This window comes from Schistocerca serialis, unplaced genomic scaffold, assembly GCF_023864345.2.
Source record: "Schistocerca serialis cubense isolate TAMUIC-IGC-003099 unplaced genomic scaffold, iqSchSeri2.2 HiC_scaffold_646, whole genome shotgun sequence".
In the NCBI taxonomy this organism is placed as follows: Eukaryota; Metazoa; Arthropoda; class Insecta; order Orthoptera; family Acrididae; genus Schistocerca; species Schistocerca serialis.
In genome coordinates, this window is record NW_026048240.1 from 24,556 (window position 1) to 42,191 (window position 17,636).

The following is a 17,636-nucleotide window of genomic DNA, read 5'->3' on the forward strand; positions in this document are numbered from 1 at the left end:
TGCGCCTGCCAGGTACGATCACCTTCGGCCGCTGCCGACTGGCGGGAAGCCGACACAGCGCGGACGCGCGGCGCTCGCTTGTGCGGTGGTGGTGTAATGGTCAGCATAGTTGCCTTCCAAGCAGTTGATCCGGGTTCGATTCCCGGCCACCGCAGCAGGCTTTTAATTTCGCGTATGAGTACTTTTGCCACGCGCTCTTAAATTATTGTTTTTTCGCGCTCTTACTCGCTGCATACCAGCCCTTAGTGTGTCTCGACTTGTCTCGTGTCTCGACTTGTCTCGACTTTGCTCAGCTGACGCGAGAGCTGACGCTCTCAAATCGGCCTTTATCAAAACGACAAGCACGAGAAACGACTGAGAGAGGTAAGGAGAGGCGAGGCGATGGACACACAGCACGCCCCCTTCATTTCACGGTGGCGTCTCCCTGACCGAATCGGGCTGTAGCTCCGAAAACAAAGGAGAAACAAAAATAGGAAGTAAAAGTGCAAATAGTGCCCTGTGTTCCCATGCGCTCACCCGCCCAAGTACTGACAAGGGCCAAAGTTGTTACGCATCGGCAATCGGACATTTTCTTTCATTTTCTCTTTATCGGTTGAGAACCAGTGTATTCAAGATATTATGGCCATTGCCGAGTGAATGCTGTAGCGCTTCCCGACGAGTCGGGTTCGGATCCTCTGTCAACTTCCACGCAGGGTGATGATCTTTTGGTCATCACACTCGCCAGCTGAAATCGGCGCTGCCTTTTCGTAGTAGTAAAAGAGTAGTGGCCCGTGGGGGGATCGAACCCACGACCTTCGCGTTATTAGCACGACGCTCTAACCAACTGAGCTAACGGGCCTCGGCAGATGCAGTTGCTCAGCCCTACGCTGGAAACAGGTGGCATGAAGCCATACACCATTTCTATGGTCGTCGTGTGTCTGCTTCCCTAGTCTATATTCTGCTGACGGTCACGAAACAGTAGCTATATTGCGAGCAGGACGGCAAACGGCTGCTCGGACAGCTCAAACTTGCCACGATTCGTGTGGAAAAAATTCCGTTCCTGTACCGGGAATCGAACCCGGGCCTCCTGGGTGAAAGCCAGGTATCCTAGCCACTAGACCACACCGGATGTGGACGTTTCGTTCGACCGTTCGTACGGTCGCTTGTCGCATTTCGTGTCGAGTGCCGCGTCGGCGCCCCTCTCTCTTTGCGAGCATCTTTGCACATACTGACTGGCAAGGCGCGCACCTCAAACGTCGCAGAGCAATGCTTTTGGCTTCATGCTCTGCTGGGAGAAGAGGAAAAGGGAAGCTGTAAGTAGCAATAACAGGAAGTAAACATTTTCCCGCTGAAGCGTTGAAACGTTGTGGATAACAAACAAGAAATACGTTGGCGCCCTAGCAACAGCACCACCATCAGTCACAGAAAGTTAAATGCCCCGGGTGAGGATCGAACTCACGACCTTAAGATTATGAGACTTACGCGCTGCCTACTGCGCTACCGAGGCACGGGTGCACCGCTTGTCCTGGAAACTGGGTAAATACCGTACCCAATATTAGACGTAGAGACACTGTACTTCCTGGATAACGTGTTCTGTTGCTACACGTGCACTGCCGGCCCAGTTGATTGCGGTGCTGCTGCAGCTGTTGCAACGATAGGCAGCACTCCTTGTCGTTAAAGTTCAGAGCCTCGGAGGCACCCGGACCCAGCAACTTGTGAGGCCAGGCCGACGCTAGTCTGTAGAACATGATGCGAGCGTCCTAGTGGGGACCCGCGAGTGCTGCGTTCTCGGTCCTTCTCAAGGGAAATCCAGCTACACATTCTTGTGGATCGTGCATCTCAAGCGCTCAAGCCACGCGGCAGCATCATCGCGGGAAAAGCAAAATGATGCATCGGCCGGGAATCGAACCCGGGCCGCCCGCGTGGCAGGCGAGCATTCTACCACTGAACCACCGATGCTGGGGCCAGCGGTAACTTGACGCTGCTTCCCGAGCAGATGTCTCAAGGGAAAGTGGGACTGCCGTCAAGCGCCGTAGCATTCTGTGGGAAAGATGCTGCAGACGCTGAATCCTGCACTGCACTGCTTAAAAATGCCGCCAGAACGCGGTCCTCTGCGTACTCTTGCGTCGCCGGCGCCCAACTCTTGCCAAAGGATGCGAAATGTGCGCGGATACGCTGTCCGAATGCGTCTGGATGTGCTCCCCTAGCCTGCCTCGAAATGCGCCTGCCAGGTACGATCACCTTCGGCCGCTGCCGACTGGCGGGAAGCCGACACAGCGCGGACGCGCGGCGCTCGCTTGTGCGGTGGTGGTGTAATGGTCAGCATAGTTGCCTTCCAAGCAGTTGATCCGGGTTCGATTCCCGGCCACCGCAGCAGGCTTTTAATTTCGCGTATGAGTACTTTTGCCACGCGCTCTTAAATTATTGTTTTTTCGCGCTCTTACTCGCTGCATACCAGCCCTTAGTGTGTCTCGACTTGTCTCGTGTCTCGACTTGTCTCGACTTTGCTCAGCTGACGCGAGAGCTGACGCTCTCAAATCGGCCTTTATCAAAACGACAAGCACGAGAAACGACTGAGAGAGGTAAGGAGAGGCGAGGCGATGGACACACAGCACGCCCCCTTCATTTCACGGTGGCGTCTCCCTGACCGAATCGGGCTGTAGCTCCGAAAACAAAGGAGAAACAAAAATAGGAAGTAAAAGTGCAAATAGTGCCCTGTGTTCCCATGCGCTCACCCGCCCAAGTACTGACAAGGGCCAAAGTTGTTACGCATCGGCAATCGGACATTTTCTTTCATTTTCTCTTTATCGGTTGAGAACCAGTGTATTCAAGATATTATGGCCATTGCCGAGTGAATGCTGTAGCGCTTCCCGACGAGTCGGGTTCGGATCCTCTGTCAACTTCCACGCAGGGTGATGATCTTTTGGTCATCACACTCGCCAGCTGAAATCGGCGCTGCCTTTTCGTAGTAGTAAAAGAGTAGTGGCCCGTGGGGGGATCGAACCCACGACCTTCGCGTTATTAGCACGACGCTCTAACCAACTGAGCTAACGGGCCTCGGCAGATGCAGTTGCTCAGCCCTACGCTGGAAACAGGTGGCATGAAGCCATACACCATTTCTATGGTCGTCGTGTGTCTGCTTCCCTAGTCTATATTCTGCTGACGGTCACGAAACAGTAGCTATATTGCGAGCAGGACGGCAAACGGCTGCTCGGACAGCTCAAACTTGCCACGATTCGTGTGGAAAAAATTCCGTTCCTGTACCGGGAATCGAACCCGGGCCTCCTGGGTGAAAGCCAGGTATCCTAGCCACTAGACCACAGCGGATGTGGACGTTTCGTTCGACCGTTCGTACGGTCGCTTGTCGCATTTCGTGTCGAGTGCCGCGTCGGCGCCCCTCTCTCTTTGCGAGCATCTTTGCACATACTGACTGGCAAGGCGCGCACCTCAAACGTCGCAGAGCAATGCTTTTGGCTTCATGCTCTGCTGGGAGAAGAGGAAAAGGGAAGCTGTAAGTAGCAATAACAGGAAGTAAACATTTTCCCGCTGAAGCGTTGAAACGTTGTGGATAACAAACAAGAAATACGTTGGCGCCCTAGCAACAGCACCACCATCAGTCACAGAAAGTTAAATGCCCCGGGTGAGGATCGAACTCACGACCTTAAGATTATGAGACTTACGCGCTGCCTACTGCGCTACCGAGGCACGGGTGCACCGCTTGTCCTGGAAACTGGGTAAATACCGTACCCAATATTAGACGTAGAGACACTGTACTTCCTGGATAACGTGTTCTGTTGCTACACGTGCACTGCCGGCCCAGTTGATTGCGGTGCTGCTGCAGCTGTTGCAACGATAGGCAGCACTCCTTGTCGTTAAAGTTCAGAGCCTCGGAGGCACCCGGACCCAGCAACTTGTGAGGCCAGGCCGACGCTAGTCTGTAGAACATGATGCGAGCGTCCTAGTGGGGACCCGCGAGTGCTGCGTTCTCGGTCCTTCTCAAGGGAAATCCAGCTACACATTCTTGTGGATCGTGCATCTCAAGCGCTCAAGCCACGCGGCAGCATCATCGCGGGAAAAGCAAAATGATGCATCGGCCGGGAATCGAACCCGGGCCGCCCGCGTGGCAGGCGAGCATTCTACCACTGAACCACCGATGCTGGGGCCAGCGGTAACTTGACGCTGCTTCCCGAGCAGATGTCTCAAGGGAAAGTGGGACTGCCGTCAAGCGCCGTAGCATTCTGTGGGAAAGATGCTGCAGACGCTGAATCCTGCACTGCACTGCTTAAAAATGCCGCCAGAACGCGGTCCTCTGCGTACTCTTGCGTCGCCGGCGCCCAACTCTTGCCAAAGGATGCGAAATGTGCGCGGATACGCTGTCCGAATGCGTCTGGATGTGCTCCCCTAGCCTGCCTCGAAATGCGCCTGCCAGGTACGATCACCTTCGGCCGCTGCCGACTGGCGGGAAGCCGACACAGCGCGGACGCGCGGCGCTCGCTTGTGCGGTGGTGGTGTAATGGTCAGCATAGTTGCCTTCCAAGCAGTTGATCCGGGTTCGATTCCCGGCCACCGCAGCAGGCTTTTAATTTCGCGTATGAGTACTTTTGCCACGCGCTCTTAAATTATTGTTTTTTCGCGCTCTTACTCGCTGCATACCAGCCCTTAGTGTGTCTCGACTTGTCTCGTGTCTCGACTTGTCTCGACTTTGCTCAGCTGACGCGAGAGCTGACGCTCTCAAATCGGCCTTTATCAAAACGACAAGCACGAGAAACGACTGAGAGAGGTAAGGAGAGGCGAGGCGATGGACACACAGCACGCCCCCTTCATTTCACGGTGGCGTCTCCCTGACCGAATCGGGCTGTAGCTCCGAAAACAAAGGAGAAACAAAAATAGGAAGTAAAAGTGCAAATAGTGCCCTGTGTTCCCATGCGCTCACCCGCCCAAGTACTGACAAGGGCCAAAGTTGTTACGCATCGGCAATCGGACATTTTCTTTCATTTTCTCTTTATCGGTTGAGAACCAGTGTATTCAAGATATTATGGCCATTGCCGAGTGAATGCTGTAGCGCTTCCCGACGAGTCGGGTTCGGATCCTCTGTCAACTTCCACGCAGGGTGATGATCTTTTGGTCATCACACTCGCCAGCTGAAATCGGCGCTGCCTTTTCGTAGTAGTAAAAGAGTAGTGGCCCGTGGGGGGATCGAACCCACGACCTTCGCGTTATTAGCACGACGCTCTAACCAACTGAGCTAACGGGCCTCGGCAGATGCAGTTGCTCAGCCCTACGCTGGAAACAGGTGGCATGAAGCCATACACCATTTCTATGGTCGTCGTGTGTCTGCTTCCCTAGTCTATATTCTGCTGACGGTCACGAAACAGTAGCTATATTGCGAGCAGGACGGCAAACGGCTGCTCGGACAGCTCAAACTTGCCACGATTCGTGTGGAAAAAATTCCGTTCCTGTACCGGGAATCGAACCCGGGCCTCCTGGGTGAAAGCCAGGTATCCTAGCCACTAGACCACAGCGGATGTGGACGTTTCGTTCGACCGTTCGTACGGTCGCTTGTCGCATTTCGTGTCGAGTGCCGCGTCGGCGCCCCTCTCTCTTTGCGAGCATCTTTGCACATACTGACTGGCAAGGCGCGCACCTCAAACGTCGCAGAGCAATGCTTTTGGCTTCATGCTCTGCTGGGAGAAGAGGAAAAGGGAAGCTGTAAGTAGCAATAACAGGAAGTAAACATTTTCCCGCTGAAGCGTTGAAACGTTGTGGATAACAAACAAGAAATACGTTGGCGCCCTAGCAACAGCACCACCATCAGTCACAGAAAGTTAAATGCCCCGGGTGAGGATCGAACTCACGACCTTAAGATTATGAGACTTACGCGCTGCCTACTGCGCTACCGAGGCACGGGTGCACCGCTTGTCCTGGAAACTGGGTAAATACCGTACCCAATATTAGACGTAGAGACACTGTACTTCCTGGATAACGTGTTCTGTTGCTACACGTGCACTGCCGGCCCAGTTGATTGCGGTGCTGCTGCAGCTGTTGCAACGATAGGCAGCACTCCTTGTCGTTAAAGTTCAGAGCCTCGGAGGCACCCGGACCCAGCAACTTGTGAGGCCAGGCCGACGCTAGTCTGTAGAACATGATGCGAGCGTCCTAGTGGGGACCCGCGAGTGCTGCGTTCTCGGTCCTTCTCAAGGGAAATCCAGCTACACATTCTTGTGGATCGTGCATCTCAAGCGCTCAAGCCACGCGGCAGCATCATCGCGGGAAAAGCAAAATGATGCATCGGCCGGGAATCGAACCCGGGCCGCCCGCGTGGCAGGCGAGCATTCTACCACTGAACCACCGATGCTGGGGCCAGCGGTAACTTGACGCTGCTTCCCGAGCAGATGTCTCAAGGGAAAGTGGGACTGCCGTCAAGCGCCGTAGCATTCTGTGGGAAAGATGCTGCAGACGCTGAATCCTGCACTGCACTGCTTAAAAATGCCGCCAGAACGCGGTCCTCTGCGTACTCTTGCGTCGCCGGCGCCCAACTCTTGCCAAAGGATGCGAAATGTGCGCGGATACGCTGTCCGAATGCGTCTGGATGTGCTCCCCTAGCCTGCCTCGAAATGCGCCTGCCAGGTACGATCACCTTCGGCCGCTGCCGACTGGCGGGAAGCCGACACAGCGCGGACGCGCGGCGCTCGCTTGTGCGGTGGTGGTGTAATGGTCAGCATAGTTGCCTTCCAAGCAGTTGATCCGGGTTCGATTCCCGGCCACCGCAGCAGGCTTTTAATTTCGCGTATGAGTACTTTTGCCACGCGCTCTTAAATTATTGTTTTTTCGCGCTCTTACTCGCTGCATACCAGCCCTTAGTGTGTCTCGACTTGTCTCGTGTCTCGACTTGTCTCGACTTTGCTCAGCTGACGCGAGAGCTGACGCTCTCAAATCGGCCTTTATCAAAACGACAAGCACGAGAAACGACTGAGAGAGGTAAGGAGAGGCGAGGCGATGGACACACAGCACGCCCCCTTCATTTCACGGTGGCGTCTCCCTGACCGAATCGGGCTGTAGCTCCGAAAACAAAGGAGAAACAAAAATAGGAAGTAAAAGTGCAAATAGTGCCCTGTGTTCCCATGCGCTCACCCGCCCAAGTACTGACAAGGGCCAAAGTTGTTACGCATCGGCAATCGGACATTTTCTTTCATTTTCTCTTTATCGGTTGAGAACCAGTGTATTCAAGATATTATGGCCATTGCCGAGTGAATGCTGTAGCGCTTCCCGACGAGTCGGGTTCGGATCCTCTGTCAACTTCCACGCAGGGTGATGATCTTTTGGTCATCACACTCGCCAGCTGAAATCGGCGCTGCCTTTTCGTAGTAGTAAAAGAGTAGTGGCCCGTGGGGGGATCGAACCCACGACCTTCGCGTTATTAGCACGACGCTCTAACCAACTGAGCTAACGGGCCTCGGCAGATGCAGTTGCTCAGCCCTACGCTGGAAACAGGTGGCATGAAGCCATACACCATTTCTATGGTCGTCGTGTGTCTGCTTCCCTAGTCTATATTCTGCTGACGGTCACGAAACAGTAGCTATATTGCGAGCAGGACGGCAAACGGCTGCTCGGACAGCTCAAACTTGCCACGATTCGTGTGGAAAAAATTCCGTTCCTGTACCGGGAATCGAACCCGGGCCTCCTGGGTGAAAGCCAGGTATCCTAGCCACTAGACCACAGCGGATGTGGACGTTTCGTTCGACCGTTCGTACGGTCGCTTGTCGCATTTCGTGTCGAGTGCCGCGTCGGCGCCCCTCTCTCTTTGCGAGCATCTTTGCACATACTGACTGGCAAGGCGCGCACCTCAAACGTCGCAGAGCAATGCTTTTGGCTTCATGCTCTGCTGGGAGAAGAGGAAAAGGGAAGCTGTAAGTAGCAATAACAGGAAGTAAACATTTTCCCGCTGAAGCGTTGAAACGTTGTGGATAACAAACAAGAAATACGTTGGCGCCCTAGCAACAGCACCACCATCAGTCACAGAAAGTTAAATGCCCCGGGTGAGGATCGAACTCACGACCTTAAGATTATGAGACTTACGCGCTGCCTACTGCGCTACCGAGGCACGGGTGCACCGCTTGTCCTGGAAACTGGGTAAATACCGTACCCAATATTAGACGTAGAGACACTGTACTTCCTGGATAACGTGTTCTGTTGCTACACGTGCACTGCCGGCCCAGTTGATTGCGGTGCTGCTGCAGCTGTTGCAACGATAGGCAGCACTCCTTGTCGTTAAAGTTCAGAGCCTCGGAGGCACCCGGACCCAGCAACTTGTGAGGCCAGGCCGACGCTAGTCTGTAGAACATGATGCGAGCGTCCTAGTGGGGACCCGCGAGTGCTGCGTTCTCGGTCCTTCTCAAGGGAAATCCAGCTACACATTCTTGTGGATCGTGCATCTCAAGCGCTCAAGCCACGCGGCAGCATCATCGCGGGAAAAGCAAAATGATGCATCGGCCGGGAATCGAACCCGGGCCGCCCGCGTGGCAGGCGAGCATTCTACCACTGAACCACCGATGCTGGGGCCAGCGGTAACTTGACGCTGCTTCCCGAGCAGATGTCTCAAGGGAAAGTGGGACTGCCGTCAAGCGCCGTAGCATTCTGTGGGAAAGATGCTGCAGACGCTGAATCCTGCACTGCACTGCTTAAAAATGCCGCCAGAACGCGGTCCTCTGCGTACTCTTGCGTCGCCGGCGCCCAACTCTTGCCAAAGGATGCGAAATGTGCGCGGATACGCTGTCCGAATGCGTCTGGATGTGCTCCCCTAGCCTGCCTCGAAATGCGCCTGCCAGGTACGATCACCTTCGGCCGCTGCCGACTGGCGGGAAGCCGACACAGCGCGGACGCGCGGCGCTCGCTTGTGCGGTGGTGGTGTAATGGTCAGCATAGTTGCCTTCCAAGCAGTTGATCCGGGTTCGATTCCCGGCCACCGCAGCAGGCTTTTAATTTCGCGTATGAGTACTTTTGCCACGCGCTCTTAAATTATTGTTTTTTCGCGCTCTTACTCGCTGCATACCAGCCCTTAGTGTGTCTCGACTTGTCTCGTGTCTCGACTTGTCTCGACTTTGCTCAGCTGACGCGAGAGCTGACGCTCTCAAATCGGCCTTTATCAAAACGACAAGCACGAGAAACGACTGAGAGAGGTAAGGAGAGGCGAGGCGATGGACACACAGCACGCCCCCTTCATTTCACGGTGGCGTCTCCCTGACCGAATCGGGCTGTAGCTCCGAAAACAAAGGAGAAACAAAAATAGGAAGTAAAAGTGCAAATAGTGCCCTGTGTTCCCATGCGCTCACCCGCCCAAGTACTGACAAGGGCCAAAGTTGTTACGCATCGGCAATCGGACATTTTCTTTCATTTTCTCTTTATCGGTTGAGAACCAGTGTATTCAAGATATTATGGCCATTGCCGAGTGAATGCTGTAGCGCTTCCCGACGAGTCGGGTTCGGATCCTCTGTCAACTTCCACGCAGGGTGATGATCTTTTGGTCATCACACTCGCCAGCTGAAATCGGCGCTGCCTTTTCGTAGTAGTAAAAGAGTAGTGGCCCGTGGGGGGATCGAACCCACGACCTTCGCGTTATTAGCACGACGCTCTAACCAACTGAGCTAACGGGCCTCGGCAGATGCAGTTGCTCAGCCCTACGCTGGAAACAGGTGGCATGAAGCCATACACCATTTCTATGGTCGTCGTGTGTCTGCTTCCCTAGTCTATATTCTGCTGACGGTCACGAAACAGTAGCTATATTGCGAGCAGGACGGCAAACGGCTGCTCGGACAGCTCAAACTTGCCACGATTCGTGTGGAAAAAATTCCGTTCCTGTACCGGGAATCGAACCCGGGCCTCCTGGGTGAAAGCCAGGTATCCTAGCCACTAGACCACAGCGGATGTGGACGTTTCGTTCGACCGTTCGTACGGTCGCTTGTCGCATTTCGTGTCGAGTGCCGCGTCGGCGCCCCTCTCTCTTTGCGAGCATCTTTGCACATACTGACTGGCAAGGCGCGCACCTCAAACGTCGCAGAGCAATGCTTTTGGCTTCATGCTCTGCTGGGAGAAGAGGAAAAGGGAAGCTGTAAGTAGCAATAACAGGAAGTAAACATTTTCCCGCTGAAGCGTTGAAACGTTGTGGATAACAAACAAGAAATACGTTGGCGCCCTAGCAACAGCACCACCATCAGTCACAGAAAGTTAAATGCCCCGGGTGAGGATCGAACTCACGACCTTAAGATTATGAGACTTACGCGCTGCCTACTGCGCTACCGAGGCACGGGTGCACCGCTTGTCCTGGAAACTGGGTAAATACCGTACCCAATATTAGACGTAGAGACACTGTACTTCCTGGATAACGTGTTCTGTTGCTACACGTGCACTGCCGGCCCAGTTGATTGCGGTGCTGCTGCAGCTGTTGCAACGATAGGCAGCACTCCTTGTCGTTAAAGTTCAGAGCCTCGGAGGCACCCGGACCCAGCAACTTGTGAGGCCAGGCCGACGCTAGTCTGTAGAACATGATGCGAGCGTCCTAGTGGGGACCCGCGAGTGCTGCGTTCTCGGTCCTTCTCAAGGGAAATCCAGCTACACATTCTTGTGGATCGTGCATCTCAAGCGCTCAAGCCACGCGGCAGCATCATCGCGGGAAAAGCAAAATGATGCATCGGCCGGGAATCGAACCCGGGCCGCCCGCGTGGCAGGCGAGCATTCTACCACTGAACCACCGATGCTGGGGCCAGCGGTAACTTGACGCTGCTTCCCGAGCAGATGTCTCAAGGGAAAGTGGGACTGCCGTCAAGCGCCGTAGCATTCTGTGGGAAAGATGCTGCAGACGCTGAATCCTGCACTGCACTGCTTAAAAATGCCGCCAGAACGCGGTCCTCTGCGTACTCTTGCGTCGCCGGCGCCCAACTCTTGCCAAAGGATGCGAAATGTGCGCGGATACGCTGTCCGAATGCGTCTGGATGTGCTCCCCTAGCCTGCCTCGAAATGCGCCTGCCAGGTACGATCACCTTCGGCCGCTGCCGACTGGCGGGAAGCCGACACAGCGCGGACGCGCGGCGCTCGCTTGTGCGGTGGTGGTGTAATGGTCAGCATAGTTGCCTTCCAAGCAGTTGATCCGGGTTCGATTCCCGGCCACCGCAGCAGGCTTTTAATTTCGCGTATGAGTACTTTTGCCACGCGCTCTTAAATTATTGTTTTTTCGCGCTCTTACTCGCTGCATACCAGCCCTTAGTGTGTCTCGACTTGTCTCGTGTCTCGACTTGTCTCGACTTTGCTCAGCTGACGCGAGAGCTGACGCTCTCAAATCGGCCTTTATCAAAACGACAAGCACGAGAAACGACTGAGAGAGGTAAGGAGAGGCGAGGCGATGGACACACAGCACGCCCCCTTCATTTCACGGTGGCGTCTCCCTGACCGAATCGGGCTGTAGCTCCGAAAACAAAGGAGAAACAAAAATAGGAAGTAAAAGTGCAAATAGTGCCCTGTGTTCCCATGCGCTCACCCGCCCAAGTACTGACAAGGGCCAAAGTTGTTACGCATCGGCAATCGGACATTTTCTTTCATTTTCTCTTTATCGGTTGAGAACCAGTGTATTCAAGATATTATGGCCATTGCCGAGTGAATGCTGTAGCGCTTCCCGACGAGTCGGGTTCGGATCCTCTGTCAACTTCCACGCAGGGTGATGATCTTTTGGTCATCACACTCGCCAGCTGAAATCGGCGCTGCCTTTTCGTAGTAGTAAAAGAGTAGTGGCCCGTGGGGGGATCGAACCCACGACCTTCGCGTTATTAGCACGACGCTCTAACCAACTGAGCTAACGGGCCTCGGCAGATGCAGTTGCTCAGCCCTACGCTGGAAACAGGTGGCATGAAGCCATACACCATTTCTATGGTCGTCGTGTGTCTGCTTCCCTAGTCTATATTCTGCTGACGGTCACGAAACAGTAGCTATATTGCGAGCAGGACGGCAAACGGCTGCTCGGACAGCTCAAACTTGCCACGATTCGTGTGGAAAAAATTCCGTTCCTGTACCGGGAATCGAACCCGGGCCTCCTGGGTGAAAGCCAGGTATCCTAGCCACTAGACCACAGCGGATGTGGACGTTTCGTTCGACCGTTCGTACGGTCGCTTGTCGCATTTCGTGTCGAGTGCCGCGTCGGCGCCCCTCTCTCTTTGCGAGCATCTTTGCACATACTGACTGGCAAGGCGCGCACCTCAAACGTCGCAGAGCAATGCTTTTGGCTTCATGCTCTGCTGGGAGAAGAGGAAAAGGGAAGCTGTAAGTAGCAATAACAGGAAGTAAACATTTTCCCGCTGAAGCGTTGAAACGTTGTGGATAACAAACAAGAAATACGTTGGCGCCCTAGCAACAGCACCACCATCAGTCACAGAAAGTTAAATGCCCCGGGTGAGGATCGAACTCACGACCTTAAGATTATGAGACTTACGCGCTGCCTACTGCGCTACCGAGGCACGGGTGCACCGCTTGTCCTGGAAACTGGGTAAATACCGTACCCAATATTAGACGTAGAGACACTGTACTTCCTGGATAACGTGTTCTGTTGCTACACGTGCACTGCCGGCCCAGTTGATTGCGGTGCTGCTGCAGCTGTTGCAACGATAGGCAGCACTCCTTGTCGTTAAAGTTCAGAGCCTCGGAGGCACCCGGACCCAGCAACTTGTGAGGCCAGGCCGACGCTAGTCTGTAGAACATGATGCGAGCGTCCTAGTGGGGACCCGCGAGTGCTGCGTTCTCGGTCCTTCTCAAGGGAAATCCAGCTACACATTCTTGTGGATCGTGCATCTCAAGCGCTCAAGCCACGCGGCAGCATCATCGCGGGAAAAGCAAAATGATGCATCGGCCGGGAATCGAACCCGGGCCGCCCGCGTGGCAGGCGAGCATTCTACCACTGAACCACCGATGCTGGGGCCAGCGGTAACTTGACGCTGCTTCCCGAGCAGATGTCTCAAGGGAAAGTGGGACTGCCGTCAAGCGCCGTAGCATTCTGTGGGAAAGATGCTGCAGACGCTGAATCCTGCACTGCACTGCTTAAAAATGCCGCCAGAACGCGGTCCTCTGCGTACTCTTGCGTCGCCGGCGCCCAACTCTTGCCAAAGGATGCGAAATGTGCGCGGATACGCTGTCCGAATGCGTCTGGATGTGCTCCCCTAGCCTGCCTCGAAATGCGCCTGCCAGGTACGATCACCTTCGGCCGCTGCCGACTGGCGGGAAGCCGACACAGCGCGGACGCGCGGCGCTCGCTTGTGCGGTGGTGGTGTAATGGTCAGCATAGTTGCCTTCCAAGCAGTTGATCCGGGTTCGATTCCCGGCCACCGCAGCAGGCTTTTAATTTCGCGTATGAGTACTTTTGCCACGCGCTCTTAAATTATTGTTTTTTCGCGCTCTTACTCGCTGCATACCAGCCCTTAGTGTGTCTCGACTTGTCTCGTGTCTCGACTTGTCTCGACTTTGCTCAGCTGACGCGAGAGCTGACGCTCTCAAATCGGCCTTTATCAAAACGACAAGCACGAGAAACGACTGAGAGAGGTAAGGAGAGGCGAGGCGATGGACACACAGCACGCCCCCTTCATTTCACGGTGGCGTCTCCCTGACCGAATCGGGCTGTAGCTCCGAAAACAAAGGAGAAACAAAAATAGGAAGTAAAAGTGCAAATAGTGCCCTGTGTTCCCATGCGCTCACCCGCCCAAGTACTGACAAGGGCCAAAGTTGTTACGCATCGGCAATCGGACATTTTCTTTCATTTTCTCTTTATCGGTTGAGAACCAGTGTATTCAAGATATTATGGCCATTGCCGAGTGAATGCTGTAGCGCTTCCCGACGAGTCGGGTTCGGATCCTCTGTCAACTTCCACGCAGGGTGATGATCTTTTGGTCATCACACTCGCCAGCTGAAATCGGCGCTGCCTTTTCGTAGTAGTAAAAGAGTAGTGGCCCGTGGGGGGATCGAACCCACGACCTTCGCGTTATTAGCACGACGCTCTAACCAACTGAGCTAACGGGCCTCGGCAGATGCAGTTGCTCAGCCCTACGCTGGAAACAGGTGGCATGAAGCCATACACCATTTCTATGGTCGTCGTGTGTCTGCTTCCCTAGTCTATATTCTGCTGACGGTCACGAAACAGTAGCTATATTGCGAGCAGGACGGCAAACGGCTGCTCGGACAGCTCAAACTTGCCACGATTCGTGTGGAAAAAATTCCGTTCCTGTACCGGGAATCGAACCCGGGCCTCCTGGGTGAAAGCCAGGTATCCTAGCCACTAGACCACAGCGGATGTGGACGTTTCGTTCGACCGTTCGTACGGTCGCTTGTCGCATTTCGTGTCGAGTGCCGCGTCGGCGCCCCTCTCTCTTTGCGAGCATCTTTGCACATACTGACTGGCAAGGCGCGCACCTCAAACGTCGCAGAGCAATGCTTTTGGCTTCATGCTCTGCTGGGAGAAGAGGAAAAGGGAAGCTGTAAGTAGCAATAACAGGAAGTAAACATTTTCCCGCTGAAGCGTTGAAACGTTGTGGATAACAAACAAGAAATACGTTGGCGCCCTAGCAACAGCACCACCATCAGTCACAGAAAGTTAAATGCCCCGGGTGAGGATCGAACTCACGACCTTAAGATTATGAGACTTACGCGCTGCCTACTGCGCTACCGAGGCACGGGTGCACCGCTTGTCCTGGAAACTGGGTAAATACCGTACCCAATATTAGACGTAGAGACACTGTACTTCCTGGATAACGTGTTCTGTTGCTACACGTGCACTGCCGGCCCAGTTGATTGCGGTGCTGCTGCAGCTGTTGCAACGATAGGCAGCACTCCTTGTCGTTAAAGTTCAGAGCCTCGGAGGCACCCGGACCCAGCAACTTGTGAGGCCAGGCCGACGCTAGTCTGTAGAACATGATGCGAGCGTCCTAGTGGGGACCCGCGAGTGCTGCGTTCTCGGTCCTTCTCAAGGGAAATCCAGCTACACATTCTTGTGGATCGTGCATCTCAAGCGCTCAAGCCACGCGGCAGCATCATCGCGGGAAAAGCAAAATGATGCATCGGCCGGGAATCGAACCCGGGCCGCCCGCGTGGCAGGCGAGCATTCTACCACTGAACCACCGATGCTGGGGCCAGCGGTAACTTGACGCTGCTTCCCGAGCAGATGTCTCAAGGGAAAGTGGGACTGCCGTCAAGCGCCGTAGCATTCTGTGGGAAAGATGCTGCAGACGCTGAATCCTGCACTGCACTGCTTAAAAATGCCGCCAGAACGCGGTCCTCTGCGTACTCTTGCGTCGCCGGCGCCCAACTCTTGCCAAAGGATGCGAAATGTGCGCGGATACGCTGTCGAATGCGTCTGGATGTGCTCCCCTAGCCTGCCTCGAAATGCGCCTGCCAGGTACGATCACCTTCGGCCGCTGCCGACTGGCGGAAGCCGACACAGCGCGGACGCGCGGCGCTCGCTTGTGCGGTGGTGGTGTAATGGTCAGCATAGTTGCCTTCCAAGCAGTTGATCCGGGTTCGATTCCCGGCCACCGCAGCAGGCTTTTAATTTCGCGTATGAGTACTTTTGCCACGCGCTCTTAAATTATTGTTTTTTCGCGCTCTTACTCGCTGCATACCAGCCCTTAGTGTGTCTCGACTTGTCTCGTGTCTCGACTTGTCTCGACTTTGCTCAGCTGACGCGAGAGCTGACGCTCTCAAATCGGCCTTTATCAAACGACAAGCACGAGAAACGACTGAGAGAGGTAAGGAGAGGCGAGGCGATGGACACACAGCACGCCCCCTTCATTTCACGGTGGCGTCTCCCTGACCGAATCGGGCTGTAGCTCCGAAAACAAAGGAGAAACAAAAATAGGAAGTAAAAGTGCAAATAGTGCCCTGTGTTCCCATGCGCTCACCCGCCCAAGTACTGACAAGGGCCAAAGTTGTTACGCATCGGCAATCGGACATTTTCTTTCATTTTTCTCTTTATCGGTTGAGAACCAGTGTATTCAAGATATTATGGCCATTGCCGAGTGAATGCTGTAGCGCTTCCCGACGAGTCGGGTTCGGATCCTCTGTCAACTTCCACGCAGGGTGATGATCTTTTGGTCATCACACTCGCCATCTGAAATCGGCGCTGCCTTTTCGTAGTAGTAAAAGAGTAGTGGCCCGTGGGGGGATCGAACCCACGACCTTCGCGTTATTAGCACGACGCTCTAACCAACTGAGCTAACGGGCCGCGGCAGATGCAGTTGCTCTCAGCCCTACGCTGGAAACAGGTGGCATGAAGCCATACACCATTTCTATGGTCGTCGTGTGTCTGCTTCCCTAGTCTATATTCTGCTGACGGTCACGAAACAGTAGCTATATTGCGAGCAGGACGGCAAACGGCTGCTCGGACAGCTCAAACTTGCCACGATTCGTGTGGAAAAAATTCCGTTCCTGTACCGGGAATCGAACCCGGGCCTCCTGGGTGAAAGCAGGTATCCTAGCCACTAGACCACAGCGGATGTGGACGTTTCGTTCGACCGTTCGTACGGTCGCTTGTCGCATTTCGTGTCGAGTGCCGCGTCGGCGCCCCTCTCTCTTGCGAGCATCTTTGCACATACTGACTGGCAAGGCGCGCACCTCAAACGTCGCAGAGCAATGCTTTTGGCTTCATGCTCTGCTGGGAGAAGAGGAAAAGGAAGCTGTAAGTAGCAATAACAGGAAGTAAACATTTTCCCGCTGAAGCGTTGAAACGTTTGTGGATAACAAACAAGAAATACGTGGCGCCCTAGCAACAGCACCACCATCAGTCACAGAAAGTTAAATGCCCCGGGTGAGGATCGAACTCACGACCTTAAGATTATGAGACTTACGCGCTGCCTACTGCGCTACCGAGGCACGGGTGCACCGCTTGTCCTGGAAACTGGTAAATACCGTACCCAATATTAGACGTAGAGACACTGTACTTCCTGGATAACGTGTTCTGTTGCTACGACACGTGCACTGCCGGCCCAGTTGATTGCGTGCTGCTGCAGCTGTTGCAACGATAGGCAGCACTCCTTGTCGTTAAAGTTCAGAGCCTCGGAGGCACCCGGACCCAGCAACTTGTGAGGCCAGGCCGACGCTAGTCTGTAGAACATGATGCGAGCGTCCTAGTGGGGACCCGCGAGTGCTGCGTTCTCGGTCCTTCTCAAGGGAAATCCAGCTACACATTCTTGTGGATCGTGCATCTCAAGCGCTCAAGCCACGCGCAGCATCATCGCGGGAAAAGCAAAATGATGCATCGGCCGGGAATCGAACCCGGGCCGCCCGCGTGGCAGGCGAGCATTCTACCACTGAACCACCGATGCTGGGGCCAGCGGTAACTGACGCTGCTTCCCGAGCAGATGTCTCAAGGGAAAGTGGGACTGCCGTCAAGCGCCGTAGCATTCTGTGGGAAGATGCTGCAGACGCTGAATCCTGCACTGCACTGCTTAAAAATGCCGCCAGAACGCGGTCCTCTGCGTACTCTTGCGTCGCCGGCGCCCAACTCTTGCCAAAGGATGCGAAATGTGCGCGGATACGCTGTCCGAATGCGTCTGGATGTGCTCCCCTAGCCTGCCTCGAAATGCGCCTGCCAGGTACGATCACCTTCGGCCGCTGCCGACTGGCGGGAAGCCGACACA

General features: G+C 54.6%; 39 non-coding genes across 39 annotated transcripts; 8 read left to right on the forward strand and 31 right to left on the reverse strand.

The window, feature by feature from the left end:
* The first annotated feature begins 82 nt into the window (after positions 1 to 82).
* On the forward strand, positions 83 to 154 carry Trnag-ucc (transfer RNA glycine (anticodon UCC)). The gene has a single exon. It is a non-coding gene; the product is annotated as a tRNA-Gly (tRNA).
* Positions 155 to 764: 610 nt separating this feature from the next.
* On the reverse strand, positions 765 to 838 carry Trnai-aau (transfer RNA isoleucine (anticodon AAU)). The gene has a single exon. It is a non-coding gene; the product is annotated as a tRNA-Ile (tRNA).
* A 198-nt stretch (positions 839 to 1,036) lies between these two features.
* Positions 1,037 to 1,108, reverse strand: Trnae-uuc (transfer RNA glutamic acid (anticodon UUC)). Its single transcript has one exon. It is a non-coding gene; the product is annotated as a tRNA-Glu (tRNA).
* A 305-nt stretch (positions 1,109 to 1,413) lies between these two features.
* Positions 1,414 to 1,486, reverse strand: Trnam-cau (transfer RNA methionine (anticodon CAU)). The gene has a single exon. It is a non-coding gene; the product is annotated as a tRNA-Met (tRNA).
* Positions 1,487 to 1,867: 381 nt separating this feature from the next.
* On the reverse strand, positions 1,868 to 1,938 carry Trnag-gcc (transfer RNA glycine (anticodon GCC)). The gene has a single exon. It is a non-coding gene; the product is annotated as a tRNA-Gly (tRNA).
* A 342-nt stretch (positions 1,939 to 2,280) lies between these two features.
* Positions 2,281 to 2,352, forward strand: Trnag-ucc (transfer RNA glycine (anticodon UCC)). The gene has a single exon. It is a non-coding gene; the product is annotated as a tRNA-Gly (tRNA).
* Positions 2,353 to 2,962: 610 nt separating this feature from the next.
* On the reverse strand, positions 2,963 to 3,036 carry Trnai-aau (transfer RNA isoleucine (anticodon AAU)). Its single transcript has one exon. It is a non-coding gene; the product is annotated as a tRNA-Ile (tRNA).
* A 198-nt stretch (positions 3,037 to 3,234) lies between these two features.
* Positions 3,235 to 3,306, reverse strand: Trnae-uuc (transfer RNA glutamic acid (anticodon UUC)). The gene has a single exon. It is a non-coding gene; the product is annotated as a tRNA-Glu (tRNA).
* A 305-nt stretch (positions 3,307 to 3,611) lies between these two features.
* Positions 3,612 to 3,684, reverse strand: Trnam-cau (transfer RNA methionine (anticodon CAU)). The gene has a single exon. It is a non-coding gene; the product is annotated as a tRNA-Met (tRNA).
* Positions 3,685 to 4,065: 381 nt separating this feature from the next.
* Trnag-gcc (transfer RNA glycine (anticodon GCC)) lies at positions 4,066 to 4,136 on the reverse strand. The gene has a single exon. It is a non-coding gene; the product is annotated as a tRNA-Gly (tRNA).
* A 342-nt stretch (positions 4,137 to 4,478) lies between these two features.
* Positions 4,479 to 4,550, forward strand: Trnag-ucc (transfer RNA glycine (anticodon UCC)). Its single transcript has one exon. It is a non-coding gene; the product is annotated as a tRNA-Gly (tRNA).
* A 610-nt stretch (positions 4,551 to 5,160) lies between these two features.
* On the reverse strand, positions 5,161 to 5,234 carry Trnai-aau (transfer RNA isoleucine (anticodon AAU)). Its single transcript has one exon. It is a non-coding gene; the product is annotated as a tRNA-Ile (tRNA).
* A 198-nt stretch (positions 5,235 to 5,432) lies between these two features.
* On the reverse strand, positions 5,433 to 5,504 carry Trnae-uuc (transfer RNA glutamic acid (anticodon UUC)). The gene has a single exon. It is a non-coding gene; the product is annotated as a tRNA-Glu (tRNA).
* Positions 5,505 to 5,809: 305 nt separating this feature from the next.
* On the reverse strand, positions 5,810 to 5,882 carry Trnam-cau (transfer RNA methionine (anticodon CAU)). Its single transcript has one exon. It is a non-coding gene; the product is annotated as a tRNA-Met (tRNA).
* A 381-nt stretch (positions 5,883 to 6,263) lies between these two features.
* On the reverse strand, positions 6,264 to 6,334 carry Trnag-gcc (transfer RNA glycine (anticodon GCC)). The gene has a single exon. It is a non-coding gene; the product is annotated as a tRNA-Gly (tRNA).
* A 342-nt stretch (positions 6,335 to 6,676) lies between these two features.
* On the forward strand, positions 6,677 to 6,748 carry Trnag-ucc (transfer RNA glycine (anticodon UCC)). Its single transcript has one exon. It is a non-coding gene; the product is annotated as a tRNA-Gly (tRNA).
* A 610-nt stretch (positions 6,749 to 7,358) lies between these two features.
* Trnai-aau (transfer RNA isoleucine (anticodon AAU)) lies at positions 7,359 to 7,432 on the reverse strand. The gene has a single exon. It is a non-coding gene; the product is annotated as a tRNA-Ile (tRNA).
* A 198-nt stretch (positions 7,433 to 7,630) lies between these two features.
* On the reverse strand, positions 7,631 to 7,702 carry Trnae-uuc (transfer RNA glutamic acid (anticodon UUC)). The gene has a single exon. It is a non-coding gene; the product is annotated as a tRNA-Glu (tRNA).
* Positions 7,703 to 8,007: 305 nt separating this feature from the next.
* Positions 8,008 to 8,080, reverse strand: Trnam-cau (transfer RNA methionine (anticodon CAU)). Its single transcript has one exon. It is a non-coding gene; the product is annotated as a tRNA-Met (tRNA).
* A 381-nt stretch (positions 8,081 to 8,461) lies between these two features.
* On the reverse strand, positions 8,462 to 8,532 carry Trnag-gcc (transfer RNA glycine (anticodon GCC)). The gene has a single exon. It is a non-coding gene; the product is annotated as a tRNA-Gly (tRNA).
* A 342-nt stretch (positions 8,533 to 8,874) lies between these two features.
* On the forward strand, positions 8,875 to 8,946 carry Trnag-ucc (transfer RNA glycine (anticodon UCC)). Its single transcript has one exon. It is a non-coding gene; the product is annotated as a tRNA-Gly (tRNA).
* A 610-nt stretch (positions 8,947 to 9,556) lies between these two features.
* Trnai-aau (transfer RNA isoleucine (anticodon AAU)) lies at positions 9,557 to 9,630 on the reverse strand. Its single transcript has one exon. It is a non-coding gene; the product is annotated as a tRNA-Ile (tRNA).
* A 198-nt stretch (positions 9,631 to 9,828) lies between these two features.
* Positions 9,829 to 9,900, reverse strand: Trnae-uuc (transfer RNA glutamic acid (anticodon UUC)). Its single transcript has one exon. It is a non-coding gene; the product is annotated as a tRNA-Glu (tRNA).
* Positions 9,901 to 10,205: 305 nt separating this feature from the next.
* Positions 10,206 to 10,278, reverse strand: Trnam-cau (transfer RNA methionine (anticodon CAU)). Its single transcript has one exon. It is a non-coding gene; the product is annotated as a tRNA-Met (tRNA).
* A 381-nt stretch (positions 10,279 to 10,659) lies between these two features.
* On the reverse strand, positions 10,660 to 10,730 carry Trnag-gcc (transfer RNA glycine (anticodon GCC)). The gene has a single exon. It is a non-coding gene; the product is annotated as a tRNA-Gly (tRNA).
* A 342-nt stretch (positions 10,731 to 11,072) lies between these two features.
* On the forward strand, positions 11,073 to 11,144 carry Trnag-ucc (transfer RNA glycine (anticodon UCC)). The gene has a single exon. It is a non-coding gene; the product is annotated as a tRNA-Gly (tRNA).
* A 610-nt stretch (positions 11,145 to 11,754) lies between these two features.
* Positions 11,755 to 11,828, reverse strand: Trnai-aau (transfer RNA isoleucine (anticodon AAU)). Its single transcript has one exon. It is a non-coding gene; the product is annotated as a tRNA-Ile (tRNA).
* Positions 11,829 to 12,026: 198 nt separating this feature from the next.
* Positions 12,027 to 12,098, reverse strand: Trnae-uuc (transfer RNA glutamic acid (anticodon UUC)). Its single transcript has one exon. It is a non-coding gene; the product is annotated as a tRNA-Glu (tRNA).
* Positions 12,099 to 12,403: 305 nt separating this feature from the next.
* Positions 12,404 to 12,476, reverse strand: Trnam-cau (transfer RNA methionine (anticodon CAU)). The gene has a single exon. It is a non-coding gene; the product is annotated as a tRNA-Met (tRNA).
* Positions 12,477 to 12,857: 381 nt separating this feature from the next.
* Positions 12,858 to 12,928, reverse strand: Trnag-gcc (transfer RNA glycine (anticodon GCC)). The gene has a single exon. It is a non-coding gene; the product is annotated as a tRNA-Gly (tRNA).
* A 342-nt stretch (positions 12,929 to 13,270) lies between these two features.
* Trnag-ucc (transfer RNA glycine (anticodon UCC)) lies at positions 13,271 to 13,342 on the forward strand. The gene has a single exon. It is a non-coding gene; the product is annotated as a tRNA-Gly (tRNA).
* Positions 13,343 to 13,952: 610 nt separating this feature from the next.
* Trnai-aau (transfer RNA isoleucine (anticodon AAU)) lies at positions 13,953 to 14,026 on the reverse strand. Its single transcript has one exon. It is a non-coding gene; the product is annotated as a tRNA-Ile (tRNA).
* A 198-nt stretch (positions 14,027 to 14,224) lies between these two features.
* Positions 14,225 to 14,296, reverse strand: Trnae-uuc (transfer RNA glutamic acid (anticodon UUC)). Its single transcript has one exon. It is a non-coding gene; the product is annotated as a tRNA-Glu (tRNA).
* A 305-nt stretch (positions 14,297 to 14,601) lies between these two features.
* Trnam-cau (transfer RNA methionine (anticodon CAU)) lies at positions 14,602 to 14,674 on the reverse strand. The gene has a single exon. It is a non-coding gene; the product is annotated as a tRNA-Met (tRNA).
* Positions 14,675 to 15,055: 381 nt separating this feature from the next.
* Positions 15,056 to 15,126, reverse strand: Trnag-gcc (transfer RNA glycine (anticodon GCC)). Its single transcript has one exon. It is a non-coding gene; the product is annotated as a tRNA-Gly (tRNA).
* Positions 15,127 to 15,466: 340 nt separating this feature from the next.
* On the forward strand, positions 15,467 to 15,538 carry Trnag-ucc (transfer RNA glycine (anticodon UCC)). The gene has a single exon. It is a non-coding gene; the product is annotated as a tRNA-Gly (tRNA).
* Positions 15,539 to 16,148: 610 nt separating this feature from the next.
* On the reverse strand, positions 16,149 to 16,222 carry Trnai-aau (transfer RNA isoleucine (anticodon AAU)). Its single transcript has one exon. It is a non-coding gene; the product is annotated as a tRNA-Ile (tRNA).
* Positions 16,223 to 16,796: 574 nt separating this feature from the next.
* On the reverse strand, positions 16,797 to 16,869 carry Trnam-cau (transfer RNA methionine (anticodon CAU)). Its single transcript has one exon. It is a non-coding gene; the product is annotated as a tRNA-Met (tRNA).
* Positions 16,870 to 17,250: 381 nt separating this feature from the next.
* On the reverse strand, positions 17,251 to 17,321 carry Trnag-gcc (transfer RNA glycine (anticodon GCC)). The gene has a single exon. It is a non-coding gene; the product is annotated as a tRNA-Gly (tRNA).
* Between the last annotated feature and the right edge of the window lie 315 nt (positions 17,322 to 17,636).